Here is a 12,526-nt window from a genome sequence, read left to right as displayed (position 1 = left end):
TGTTTAGATTGATGATGGCACGCACGACACGAGGAAGAAATTGATTGGTTTACCATGTGATTAAATTATTTCCAATTTCGTAGTGTTAATTTTGGTCGATTTATATCACTCTCTTCAGACGAGAGACCAGATGTGTTGGAATTAAATTCCTTTCCATTTTTCAAGTGGATGAACAAATTTCATTGGTAGTATGGAAAAGTAAACACCATTCAAGGTCGTGTTTTTCAATGTCCCATTCATCAATCGTGTTAGGCCCGACTCACAAAGAAAGCGAAAAAAAAAATACATGAAACAGAAAAGTCATGCCCGCAGGCTATGTGACAAGCGTCAACAGGTCCGACAGAAACATGTAAAGAAAGTGTGTACACTCGAAGGAAACGCAGTGTCCAGCAGGAGAGAAACATGCCATCATCGGTCAGCTGTGATTTTGATGCTCTACCGTGCTGGATCGAAACCCGTACAGTATCGAAATCCGTACACCTTGATGTTTTTCGTCAGTTTTAAACATTATAAAAATGAAAATTCATATGATAGTTACATGTTTGTACATGTAACTATCATATGAATTTTCGTTTATATAATGCTTTACACTGACGAAAAACATCAAGGTGTACGGATCTCGATACTGTACGGGTTTCGATCCAGCACGGTAGATGCTTTTTGCTATTGTAATTGGAAAATATTAATACTGTGATCGCACGATAAAGTTGTTTGATTTGACTTGAGATCTTCTGCCTGAATGGTTCGCATTTCCCTTTCAATTTTCTTAGTAATGTGAAAAGATTGGATTGCAACTTTGCACAAATAACCATGTAACCTCACCAGTTTCTATTTGATGGAGGCGCTTGAAGCCTGTTGATTTGAGTTTCATTTTTTTTCGTGAATGAACATAGTTATTATTTCAATATCGTAGCTCTAGTTCTTAAGCCTTATTAAATGTCTGCGCTGCGATGTATTTATATAATTTCGATTTGATCTTCTAAATGGAAGATCACTAATGTTGGGCTGGAATCACCAACTCTATGGTAGCAAACACGTGTGTTATATTGTGTTAGCTTTAAGCTACAGAAAAAGTTTTATTTAGGCTAGTTTTACAAACTGATTCGCTTAGGATTACTTACAAATTTGGTGTGATTATTCTGGAAGTGGTATTGGCTTTCCTGTCCCACTATGCCTTACTTGTAACTGTAGATATATAATTCTATTTAAGCACTAGGTTAAGAATTTCTAACCCTCAAATGATCCGTACTTACATGTGCAGAAAATATATTTTAGAAACTATCACTCCCGAAAATTGTATATAGGAAATTTAGTTTTAAGAGCTGTGGTACTTTAGGTTTAGTATTTAATATAGTATTTTATAGATTTTAACTAGAATAATAAATTGAATTGCGTAGAGAAATGAATTGCACGTTGTCACTGCATGAAGAATTATTCTGTTCTGATTTCTCCTATTCCATTATGTCTTGACGTTCCGACGGGTTATGACAGTTGGTCTTCACGTCACTTTGTCAGCGGCGAATGCCGCGCTGCAATATGAAGCGTTGCGTTGCGACCAGGGACCCGTCGTGACATACCCCCGCCCGTAAACCTTGGTGAGGGTCTCAAGATCCGGGGTCACCGATGCCAGGTTTACTGTTCACCTCGACGTCCAAAACAGCTAACTTCACCGCTGGTCTACGTAGAGTTCCTGACGATGTCCGAACCAACGCTTGTCGTACTCTGCCGTCTCGTCCTGGAATCACCCTCTCGATCCTCCCCCTAGCCCACTGGTTCCGTGCCGCTCCGTCAGCCACCAAAACTAGGTCACCTACCTCCAGATCTTTCACATCCTTGAACCATTTGCATCTTCGTGTGATTACGGGGAGGTACTCCTTTAGCCACCTGCGCCAGAACTCATCGGTGATGTACCTGGCCAACTTCCAACTGCTTCGGAGTGTTGAACGACTGTCCAGCTTTACGGTGGGTAGGAACTTCGTGCCAGAAGAGTTGCCCAACAAAAAATGGTTTGGGGTCAATGCCTCCTGATCCGCAGATTCCAGCGGAATGAAGGTGAGAGGCCTGGAGTTGATCATGGCCTCCGCTTCCAGGAGAATCGTCTCCAGTGTCTCGTCATCGGGTTTCCGTGGGCCATCCATAACCGCTCCAATCGCTACCTTGACCGACCGAACTAATCTCTCCCACGCACCGCCCATGTGTGGCGCCGCTGGGGGTATAAACTTCCAGGTAGTTTGGGAGGTCGTGAACTTTGTGGATAAAGCCTTGTCTCTAGCTTCTCTTAGCGCCCTCATCTCGTTGCTGGTGCCTTGGAAGCAGGTAGCATTATCGGTCCAGAATTCCCTTGGGATGCCTCTGCGTGCCACAAAACGTTGTACTGCCATGATACAGGACTCCGTGCTTAACGAGTGTACCACCTCCATGTGGATTGCTCTAGTCGTGAGGCACGTGAATAGTGCCACCCAGCGCTTCACGTTGCCCCTACCCACCTTCGCCAGTATCGGCCCGAAATAGTCTAGTCCGGTAAACGTGAAGGGCTGAACGAAAGCCGTCAAGCGCATCTCATGGTGCGGAGCCATTGGTGGTGGTGTTGGCATCGCCTTCGCTACGCGACAGAAAGCGCACGCTTTCTGAACTTTCTCCAGTAGTCGTCTCAGGTTTGAAATCTCGAACCGTTGGCGGATTTCGTTGAAAATGGTTTCTCGGTTGGCATGACGGAAACGGCGGTGGTACCAGTCTACAATAAGGAAGGTGATTAGGTGTTGTTTGGGGAGGATGATTGGGAACTTAGCTTCGGCCGGTACGTATGGTGCCGCGCCAATTCGTCCCCGACTTCGCAGAACTCCGCTCTCGTCCAGGTATGGCCACCGCTTGTAGATAGAGCTGGATTTGTCCACGATTGCATGACGCTGCTCGGGTGGACCTTGAGTCTTAGCCAAAACTACAATTTCCTCCGCGTAGAAATCGCTTTGTGCCGTTTTCAGGAGGATTTCTTCTGCTCGTCGAAGTTCGTCGCTTGTTAGGTTTCCGAGTTGCAGGTTTTCCCTCGATCGGCGCTTGGGGAAGTTGTTCAACCCGCGAAAAACACATGCAGCTACACGCTGCATCTTGGTCCATCGATTAAATCGGTTGAATGCCATGTCCGAAGAGAAGTGTGCGGCATGAAAATGGGACGGACGAAGCTCTTGCTCGGTTGAGGCAATCGTTCGCTGCTTGGGCCAGCCCTCTTCGAGCTCGTAGAGAAAGGCCGGGCCTTGAAACCAGGGACTGTCCATGGTAATTTGCGGACCGTTGTCCCACTTTGTAGCGAGATCCGCAACATTGAGCTTGGTTGGGACCCAGCGCCACTCGGATTGTTGCGTGGATGACAAGATCTCGCCGACCCTAACGGCTACATATTTATGATAACGCCGATGATCGGTGGAGCGCACCCACGCGAGGACAGTGGTTGCATCACTCCAACAGTAGCGTTGACAAACCACGAAGGTATGACGTTTCAGGACCGTGTTCATCAAGCGTACGCCCAAAACTGCCGCTTTCAGTTCGAGACGAGGAATAGATAGTGTTTTCAACGGGGCAACTTTAGTTTTGGCTTCAGCAAGTGTCACTTCTATGCCGCGGGACGTCTCCAAGCGGAAGTACACTGCACAGGCGTAAGCGGTTTCGCTAGCATCAGCCAAGACGTGGATTTGCAGACGAGAATAGTCATGTGTCGGTTGGAAGTAGCTTCGAGGAATGCGAAGTTGACCCAGTTGCTGGAGTAAGCACACCCATTGTCGCCAACGTCCATTTAGTTCTTGGGGGATTTCTTGATCCCAGCCGACTCCACGTGCCCGGAGCTCCTGGATAAAGATTTTACCGTGAACCAGGAAATACGCGATTAGACCGAGCGGATCGAAAAGGCTCATGACCACCTTGGCCACTTCACGCTTGGTGGGCATATGATCTGGATGCAGGATGGCCTGTAAATCATCGCGTGTTCCGAAGGAGTAGATGAACACATCTTCTTTCGGGATCCATTGCATCCCAAGTACCGATTCGGACTTGCCCTCTCGTTCCATATGAAGGCTTTTAGATTCCTCTTCAGCTACTTCACCTATTCTTCGCAGCACTTCGGGTTCATTGGAAAGGAATCGCCGTAGAGTGAAGCCTCCCTTGGACTGCACAAGCCTGACCTCGTTCACGACTGTAATCGCCTCCTCGATCGTCTTGAAGCTGTCCAAGTAGTCGTCGACGTAATGCTTTTTCTTGATGGCGTCCGCTGCTCTTGGATAATCGCTAGCGAACTCATCGGCGTTAAGGTTCTTTACGTACTGTGCCGACGCCGGGGAACAGCACGCCCCAAATGTAGCGACGTCCATGACGTAAACTTGGGGGTTATCCGAGGAACAAAACCGGAAAAGGAAACGTTGCGATTGACAGTCAGGGAAACGCATTCGCAGCTGATGAAACATTTCCATGACGTCACCAGTAAGCGCCACTGGAATTGGCGAAACTGGCTGAGTACCGTCGGGAGCGCGACTAGTAGGTCGGGTCCTTTTAGGAGACGGGAGTTAAAGGAGACTTCCCCCACCTTGGCCGCCGCATCCCAGATCAGCCGGATTTTGTCTGGTTTTTTGGGGTTTGTAACGACACCTAGGGGAAGGTACCATACACGATTTGCCTCAACGGAAGTCAATTCGGCAAGAGTTGCTCGGTGTGTATCCTTTCCGTTCGTAGTCTAATACTTGCTGGTGCACACGTTCTTTCAGCGCTGGATCTCGTTGAAGTCTACGCTCTAGTGCCTCCAGACGTCGGACAGCCATGGGATAACTGTCAGGAAAGTTTGGATCGTCCGTTTTAAACAGTAATCCGGTTTCGAAATGTGCTCCCTCGGGCGTGCGTCGTGTAGTCTCCTGTAGTAACCGTATCGCTCGTTCCTCATCTTCGGATTCCATTTCAGGACTTGGAATGGAGACTCCGTTGTCTTCAAGCGTGAAATAGTCATGGAGCTGTTCGCTGAGTTCGCGGTCGCGATCTGAGACCGCTCCGACGTGAAATCCAACGATTGCTGAATGCGACGACAGATTTGGGACGTAACCGTAGACACTCCAACCTAGACGGCACTTTGCCCCAATCGGATGAGTTTGCCCTCCTTCTCGCAGCTTGAGCGGAACTCCCAGTTTCAAATTATCCAAGCCGATGAGAAGCTTGGGTTCGATCGACTCATAGTCGTCGATGGGGAGACCACGCAGATGGGGAAAGCGCTTAGCTAGCTCCTGGTACTTCATGCTTTGGGTAGGAAGAACTAGTCGACTAACCGTCCGGACATTGAAAAGAGAGTATCGGGAATTTATATTTTTGCCGGAGATATCAAGCTGGACACATTGCGAGGTCGGTTCGACCCGTGTCACGTTTCCGGTCCACTTCAAGGTGAGCGGATCTGTTTTCCCCACGACTCCCAGACCTTTCGCAACTGATTCATCCAGGAGAGTGTAGGACGATCCTTCATCGATGAAGGCGTAGACAACTTGGGAGGAATGGTTGCCATACAGAACCACGGGAAGAATGCGGAAAAGTGGCCACTGAAAATTACCGGAGGTTACGTGACTAGCTGAAACGGATCGATCGCAGGACGTGTCGGAGTGTAAAAGTGTATGGTGTTTCTGGCGACATTCCTGGACACCACAGCCTTTCCAGGATCGGCACGGCCACTTGCCGTGACTATTGAGGCACGTTCTACAAAGTTCTTTCTGCTGGACTAGCTTCCACCGTTCGTCTAAACTGGCTCCCTTGAATTGATGACACTCAGCAACTCGATGGCCGGTTCGACCGCTCGCTTGGCACTGCTTGTCCGGTTTCGCGCCGGTGGAGGTTTTGTTAGTGGTTGGAGCTGTCGGCTGCTCTGCAGAATGTGCCTGAACGACGCCCGTGTTACCCTTAGGCTTAATGTTTTTGACTTCAGTGTACGTGATGTATTTCTGAGAGCTCCCTCCTGGAATGCTGTAACTAACTTCGCTTGCCGCTGTGACCAAACCAGACATGAAGATGCCAAAGGTGTCCAACGTTGCAGGCGGATGATTGTTTTTGTAAACTGCCCAGTCAAGACGCATTGAACCGGGCAATTTCTCCACCAGTTCCTGTAAAAGCACAGGATTCGCGAGATGATTGAGTTGTTGTCCCGCTTTGAGGTGATCAACAAGATTCTGCACTGCTAGACCAAAGTGAATGACCGTTTCCAGTCGGTCGTGTCGCGGCGAGGGAATTTGATTAATCTTGCCCAATTGCGACCTAATCAGGAGATCAGGTCTTCCAAATAACGTACGCAGAGTCTGAACGACGTGCGGTACGCTCACCGGCAGGAGTAAGCGACTTCGTACGGACTCTAGTGCGTGTCCTTTCAAACACCGCTGAAGGCGTACTAGGTTTACCGCATCTGAATAACCGCAGGTGGTCGTAGACTGTTCGAAATTACTTATAAACAAGGGCCAGTCCTCCGGGCTCCCGCTAAACAAGGGCAGATCTTTGGCTAAAACTTGCCTCGCCGCTATTTGTGCTTGTGTTAATACACGAACGAGGGGAACGGGGCTGGCCGAAGAAGGTTGAGTCGGGTCAACGGGTTGTGGTAGCTGAGGCGACGGAGAGGGCAGATACGTCGGCTGCAGATCCCCTGGCGTACCGGGAATTCCGGACGGAATCGGAGTCTGCGGTACGGGAACAGGCGGATTCGATGGCAGCGGCAACGGAGCCGGTGGACTTGATGGCTGTGGCACAGCTGGTGTACCGGGAAAGGCCGATGGAATCGGTGACAACGGCGGGGGAGCCGGTGAATTGGATTGTCCGGGGGCCCCTGAAACTGTGGTCAGACCTCGGGGTGGTAGCGGTGTTGGTGTCAACGGAGGAAAGGGGAGATCCGCTGGGACATCGGGTATCGGGGTCACGTTGGGGTTGTTTGGATTCCCCAGTAGATTTACGTTTGATTGTCCAGCGTCCTGTCTGTTTAACCAATCTTCCACCATCTGGTTTGAGTTGACGATGGAACCACCTCTACTACTAGCCTCTGCTATCTGCCGGATGAGCGCTTGCCGCTTTTCTGAAGATTCCTTCCTAATCTGCTGCTCTTTTCGCTTCAATTCTAACTCCTCCTTTAATCTTCGCTCTCGAAGACGCTTTTTCTCCTCCAATTGGCGTTCTTCTTCGTCCAACAGTCGGTTCCGAAGATCCTGCTCTTCTTGGAGGGCTAGTTCCTGCATCTTCTGCTCTTCCTCGACGAGTTTCAGCTGCTCCGTCAATATTGCAGCACGTACACTCGACGTTACACTGCCACCAGGATTCGATTTTCCCTTCTTACAACTTCTTTTCGATCCTACCTTAGAACTTGCCTTAGATCCTGGTTTGGAACTTGATCGAGTCGTGCGGCCACCAATCTCGGGTACTTTCAAGTGGTCGGACTTCCCCTGCAACGAGCATTTACCGCACACATATAAAACACCCGGCTGTCGGGTATGCATGTCGATGCCAGCGCATTCCGCGTGCTCCCACAACTTGCAGAGGCCGCACTGTATGTTGTCGTCCGCCGGTAGGGCCGTTCGGTCACAGGTTTGGCAGTTTCGGGGGGAATTCTCTGCCATACTTCCGATACCCGAACAAATTTCTCAAAGAAATGTTGGGCTGGAATCACCAACTCTATGGTAGCAAACACGTGTGTTATATTGTGTTAGCTTTAAGCTACAGAAAAAGTTTTATTTAGGCTAGTTTTACAAACTGATTCGCTTAGGATTACTTACAAATTTGGTGTGATTATTCTGGAAGTGGTATTGGCTTTCCTGTCCCACTATGCCTTACTTGTAACTGTAGATATATAATTCTATTTAAGCACTAGGTTAAGAATTTCTAACCCTCAAATGATCCGTACTTACATGTGCAGAAAATATATTTTAGAAACGATCACTCCCGAAAATTGTATATAGGAAATTTAGTTTTAAGAGCTGTGGTACTTTAGGTTTAGTATTTAATATAGTATTTTATAGATTTTAACTAGAATAATAAATTGAATTGCGTAGAGAAATGAATTGCACGTTGTCACTGCATGAAGAATTATTCTGTTCTGATTTCTCCTATTCCATTATGTCTTGACGTTCCGACGGGTTATGACAGTTGGTCTTCACGTCACTTTGTCAGCGGCGAATGCCGCGCTGCAATATGAAGCGTTGCGTTGCGACCAGGGACCAGTCGTGACAACTAAGGTAACGATGTATTGAGGCAATATTACTCTGGAAAAACTGCAATATTGGAATTTATTTCTTTCCATTAGTGAGTTTCTAGCAGCTAACTTTTTTAACGTAGGACTTTGTCTAACTTTAGCGGAATTTAAATGCTGATGAACGATCGAAGCAAGCTGTGATCAAGAACGGACGTGAAAATGTTTCTCGTCGAAATTTTTTACCGTTTTTTCTAGTTTTTGTGTGTTATGAATCTTGTAGGGGGGATGTTCCGGTGCGATTTGATTTTGAAAAGACCAGAAAAGTGATTGGAAGTGGCAAACCAATGAAACACTAAGTTTGGATTCCAGCTTTCTGCCGATTAAAGCAAAGGGATTGACTATGAGAGGAATATGAAAACATAGCCTTTTTATTTCACTTTAACTATGTTCAATTTACATAAAGTTAGAGCATTTTGTGCTACATTGAAACTGCACCTTTTTAGCATCGCTTGACGAGGTACCGAAAACAAATTAAAAGTAAGGCGCAGTTTGGCAAACATTAATAGGTACATTTGAAAAAATGCAATTGTAAATGTAATTACACATACAGTTAAAAATTCTAAAATTCCCAGTTCAGTTCAGTTCGGCTCAGCTCAGTTTCAGTTCAGATTTAATTTAGTTTTGGTTTTTTTGGTTTTGATTTAGTAATTTCAGGTTTTAATTTAGTTAAAGTTCAGTTTCAGTCAAGTTTTGGTTCAGTTTTATTTCATTTACAAAGTTCAAATCCAGTCCTGACTAGCACGGCTAACGTTTTGGACGTGTGGATTGTCTTCTTAGTAAAAGTGTCTACATTTAAGGTGTTGTTTTTGGTTAAATTAGTGTCTTTCTTGTGAGTAGGTACTACAAACTGTGGCATGGCAGTATTTTTGGAAATACTTTTTATGAAATTGACATGAAACATCTCCAAATTCAAGTGAGTGTCGTCAAATACGTAAAAAGCATACACTACATTCCGTATTGGAACTCGACCTTCTGTTTATTATACACAGACTTCGCAACCAACTGTACAGAACAACTGCGGGGCTAGCGCTACGATCCTACTGACACTGACAGTCTCGCTTGAGTCGAGACTCGAATCTACGACGACTGGCTTGTTAGGCCAGCATAGTACCTCGAGATCAGCTGGGAGAGTATAAAATGCGTACAGACCCTAAATATTTCGCACGTCACGTACTGCTTGCAAGTTAGCTTTGCTCAATGGGTATTTTGTTTGCGTAATAGGCTTTGTGATATTAAAATTTTAGTTCAACGTAGAGCATAGCATCATTTATCAAAAAGTGACCAGAGCTTATAATACAATTCCTATCCTGTGATGCTCGTAGAGATGCAGTGGTACCCGCGGTCTCTAAATAAAACGAGCATCGTCACCCTTATCCTTCCCAATCAGTACAGCCTTTTGGACGTGGTAGGCGTCGTTATTGGTCAGTTCTTTTACAATTCTTTTACCAGTTGTGCACCAAATAGCACAATGAGAATGTGATGCTAGTCCCAAGCACCATTCATCTGGTTCATTTTGCAATTTTATTGGTTCGACCTATCACGGAGTGCAATTACGGGCAGTCTACCTAAGCTAGGCTAAGCTTTAGCGGAATAGTAATGCTGATAGCCTTTACAGGTAGATGAAGTTTGTCCCAAATTTGTGGTACTTACCGAGCTATCACTATCGAGATCACGGATATTTTGTGCCGAAATTTCAGTTAGGTGAACCGGATTTACGAAAAAATGTGACAGCTGTTGTTTTTGTTTTAACCGAGCACTCAGTCGGGCCGTTGTTGGCAAAAATTACCGAGACCCGGCAATAAATTTTAAGTGTGTATAAGTGTGTATGAAGTTCCATAATTTGGTAAAACTTAATCAATCACGAGCTCGTCTTCTCTAGCTCACTCAATACCTTGTTTTGTGTTGTCAACCAGTAGAAGTCGACAGATGGAGTGTAGCACTCTCAACCACGCGTCAACATAACACGCTGTTTCGTGTTGCATCCTGCGGCTGCGGCTTGGAGGACAAATAAATTAATTTCGTGTTGGCAGATGTGAGAATGCAACAATCAAAGCGAAGAGTTTATCATAACTGATAAATCTTGAAAGAAGTTAATCAATTTTTCTCAAAAGAGTTCTGCATTCTCAGCAGAATAGCCTGAAAAATTATGCTCGTTAATGATTGCCTAAGCTAGCGCCCCAAACAAAATTTTTAAACTTTCCGATGTTTGAAGAGAAACTATAAAACTTCAACCTATTTGAAAAAAACAAAAAATGATACATATTTTCATTAACATATGATTGCCAAAAAAGATGACGAACGTAAATAAATAATCCCGACGTTTAGATTATTTTTTTTAATTTCCATCGTTAGTGCTCTGATGAATTTCAATGATCTCCGGCAGTTATCGCCCTGCAGTTTTGAATTGCTTCTTAACGTAGAACTTCTTTTTCCTTTAATTTGTGTTACAGTTCATTTTTACGCTAACTCCGTCTTATAGTTAGCGTAATAAAAAAGTATTATTGTTATTTACCGTTTCGTCCATTCGTATATTTGTTTTTCTGTTCTGTATAACCTGGGGCGTTGGAGAATAAGGGGCGGTTCTTAATAAATGGTGCCAAAATTTCGATTATTATCGAATTTTCATGTAAGGTAATGTATGATTATCGGACCAATTTAAATTATTTTCAATGTTTATAGATTTTTGGTCTCATTTTCACCATGAATATCGAATGTATTTATATCGTGTACAGAAACATTAATTTGTTGCAAATCCGACGTAAATTTATTTGAATACGTATATAGCTTTTTTCTGATCATAGAATTTATATCATAACCGGGCCAGTCATTTCATCTCTGATCAAAAGCTTGAAATTTGTTTTTTAAAATAGACAATTTATATGTCTTAAACTTTTCTGAACTCTTGAGAAAAACATTTTTTCTGGCATAACCATTTTCTTTAGTTGTGCGTGAAATCCATCATTACATCAAACACAGGCTAAGTGGAGCGGGAAAGTTTCAGAAGTAAGCTGGTCCGATCATGATAAAAAACAGGTCTTCATATTCCATCAACAATTACTACTTTGAAGCAAATATTTATCACGAGAAATGTTTCTTGTGTAATTTAAACTCTACAAGTTGTCTTTTTACACCAAGCATCCAATTCTTTTAGTGTAGCTGCTGTTTCACTTCAAAAGCAACAAACTGCGCTTCCATTTACAGTAGTAAGATTAACAATTTTCAATAATCAAATCACATGCGAGCATTCCTAGGACAGACGACATAAATAGACATCAACCTTCCCTGTGATATCCTCTGCATTAATAATAAAAAACAAATAACAGATTCTCCCCGTCCTACCAACCTCTCGACCTTAGACTAATTTGATGTCTCGAAGGTGAAGGTTTTTCGAACGGAGCGTAAAAAAACTGATGTCTCGAATGAAAACATGTTGGCATCTTTCGTCGTCTATCATTGCAGCGGTACACGACTTCAATTCGCGTGCAAGCAAGGAAAAACTCCAATGCTGCTGCTAATTGTGATTCAAAATTTACTTCATGAACATGGTTCGGAGAAGTTTCAGGATATTCGAAAATGCATCTTTTAACGTAGATTGATGGGTGATTAATCCACCAATGAGTGAGATAGAATTTTTTTTCCAATCAGATTGAGATAGATACAAGGTGTCTTCGACAAAGTTTTAGGTTATCTCAAACAACGAAACTTTGCCCAATACATCATGTTTCTATCTTTTGCATATTACGAGCAACACAAAGATTTCTATGAGAAGTATTTTAAAATCACATATTTCGTTCAGACTTCTTTCCTAGATTTTTCCGAATGTTTAAACCTTCTACTAAGTTATCAGCCATTCAAAAATGCATATGTTTTTTGAACATTGTTATTTTTTATCTCCCAAAATTGAACAATATTTGAAATATTTGTAAAATTGCTTAGTTTTCCATCTTCTATCTATACCTATAAAAATGCAGTCCGGTCTGTCTGTCTGTCTGTCTGATCCTTATAGGCTCGGAAACTATCGAACCGATCGACGTGAAAATTTGTATATAGGGGTTTTAGGAACCGAGAAAGGTTCCTATGATGGTTTGAGACCCCTCCCTCTTCTGAAAGGGAGGGTTCCCATACAAATGAAATACAAATTCCTCCACATCTCTAGAACTAACCAAGCAAATAAAACCAAATTTGGTAGGTGGATGTTTTTAGGGGTAACAAATATATCCATAATGGTTTGAAACCCCTCCCTCTTCTATAAAGGAAGGGTCCCATACAAATGAAACACGAATTTCG

General features: G+C 44.2%; 1 protein-coding gene across 1 annotated transcript in view; it reads right to left on the bottom strand.

The window, feature by feature from the left end:
- Window positions 1–12,526, bottom strand: part of LOC129724981 (uncharacterized) — a 176,101-nt gene that overhangs the window by 18,865 nt on the left and 144,710 nt on the right. The window lies entirely within an intron of this gene.

Source organism: Wyeomyia smithii, chromosome 2, assembly GCF_029784165.1.
Source record: "Wyeomyia smithii strain HCP4-BCI-WySm-NY-G18 chromosome 2, ASM2978416v1, whole genome shotgun sequence".
NCBI lineage: Eukaryota > Metazoa > Arthropoda > Insecta > Diptera > Culicidae > Wyeomyia > Wyeomyia smithii.
This window is presented reverse-complemented; position numbering and strand designations above follow the sequence as displayed.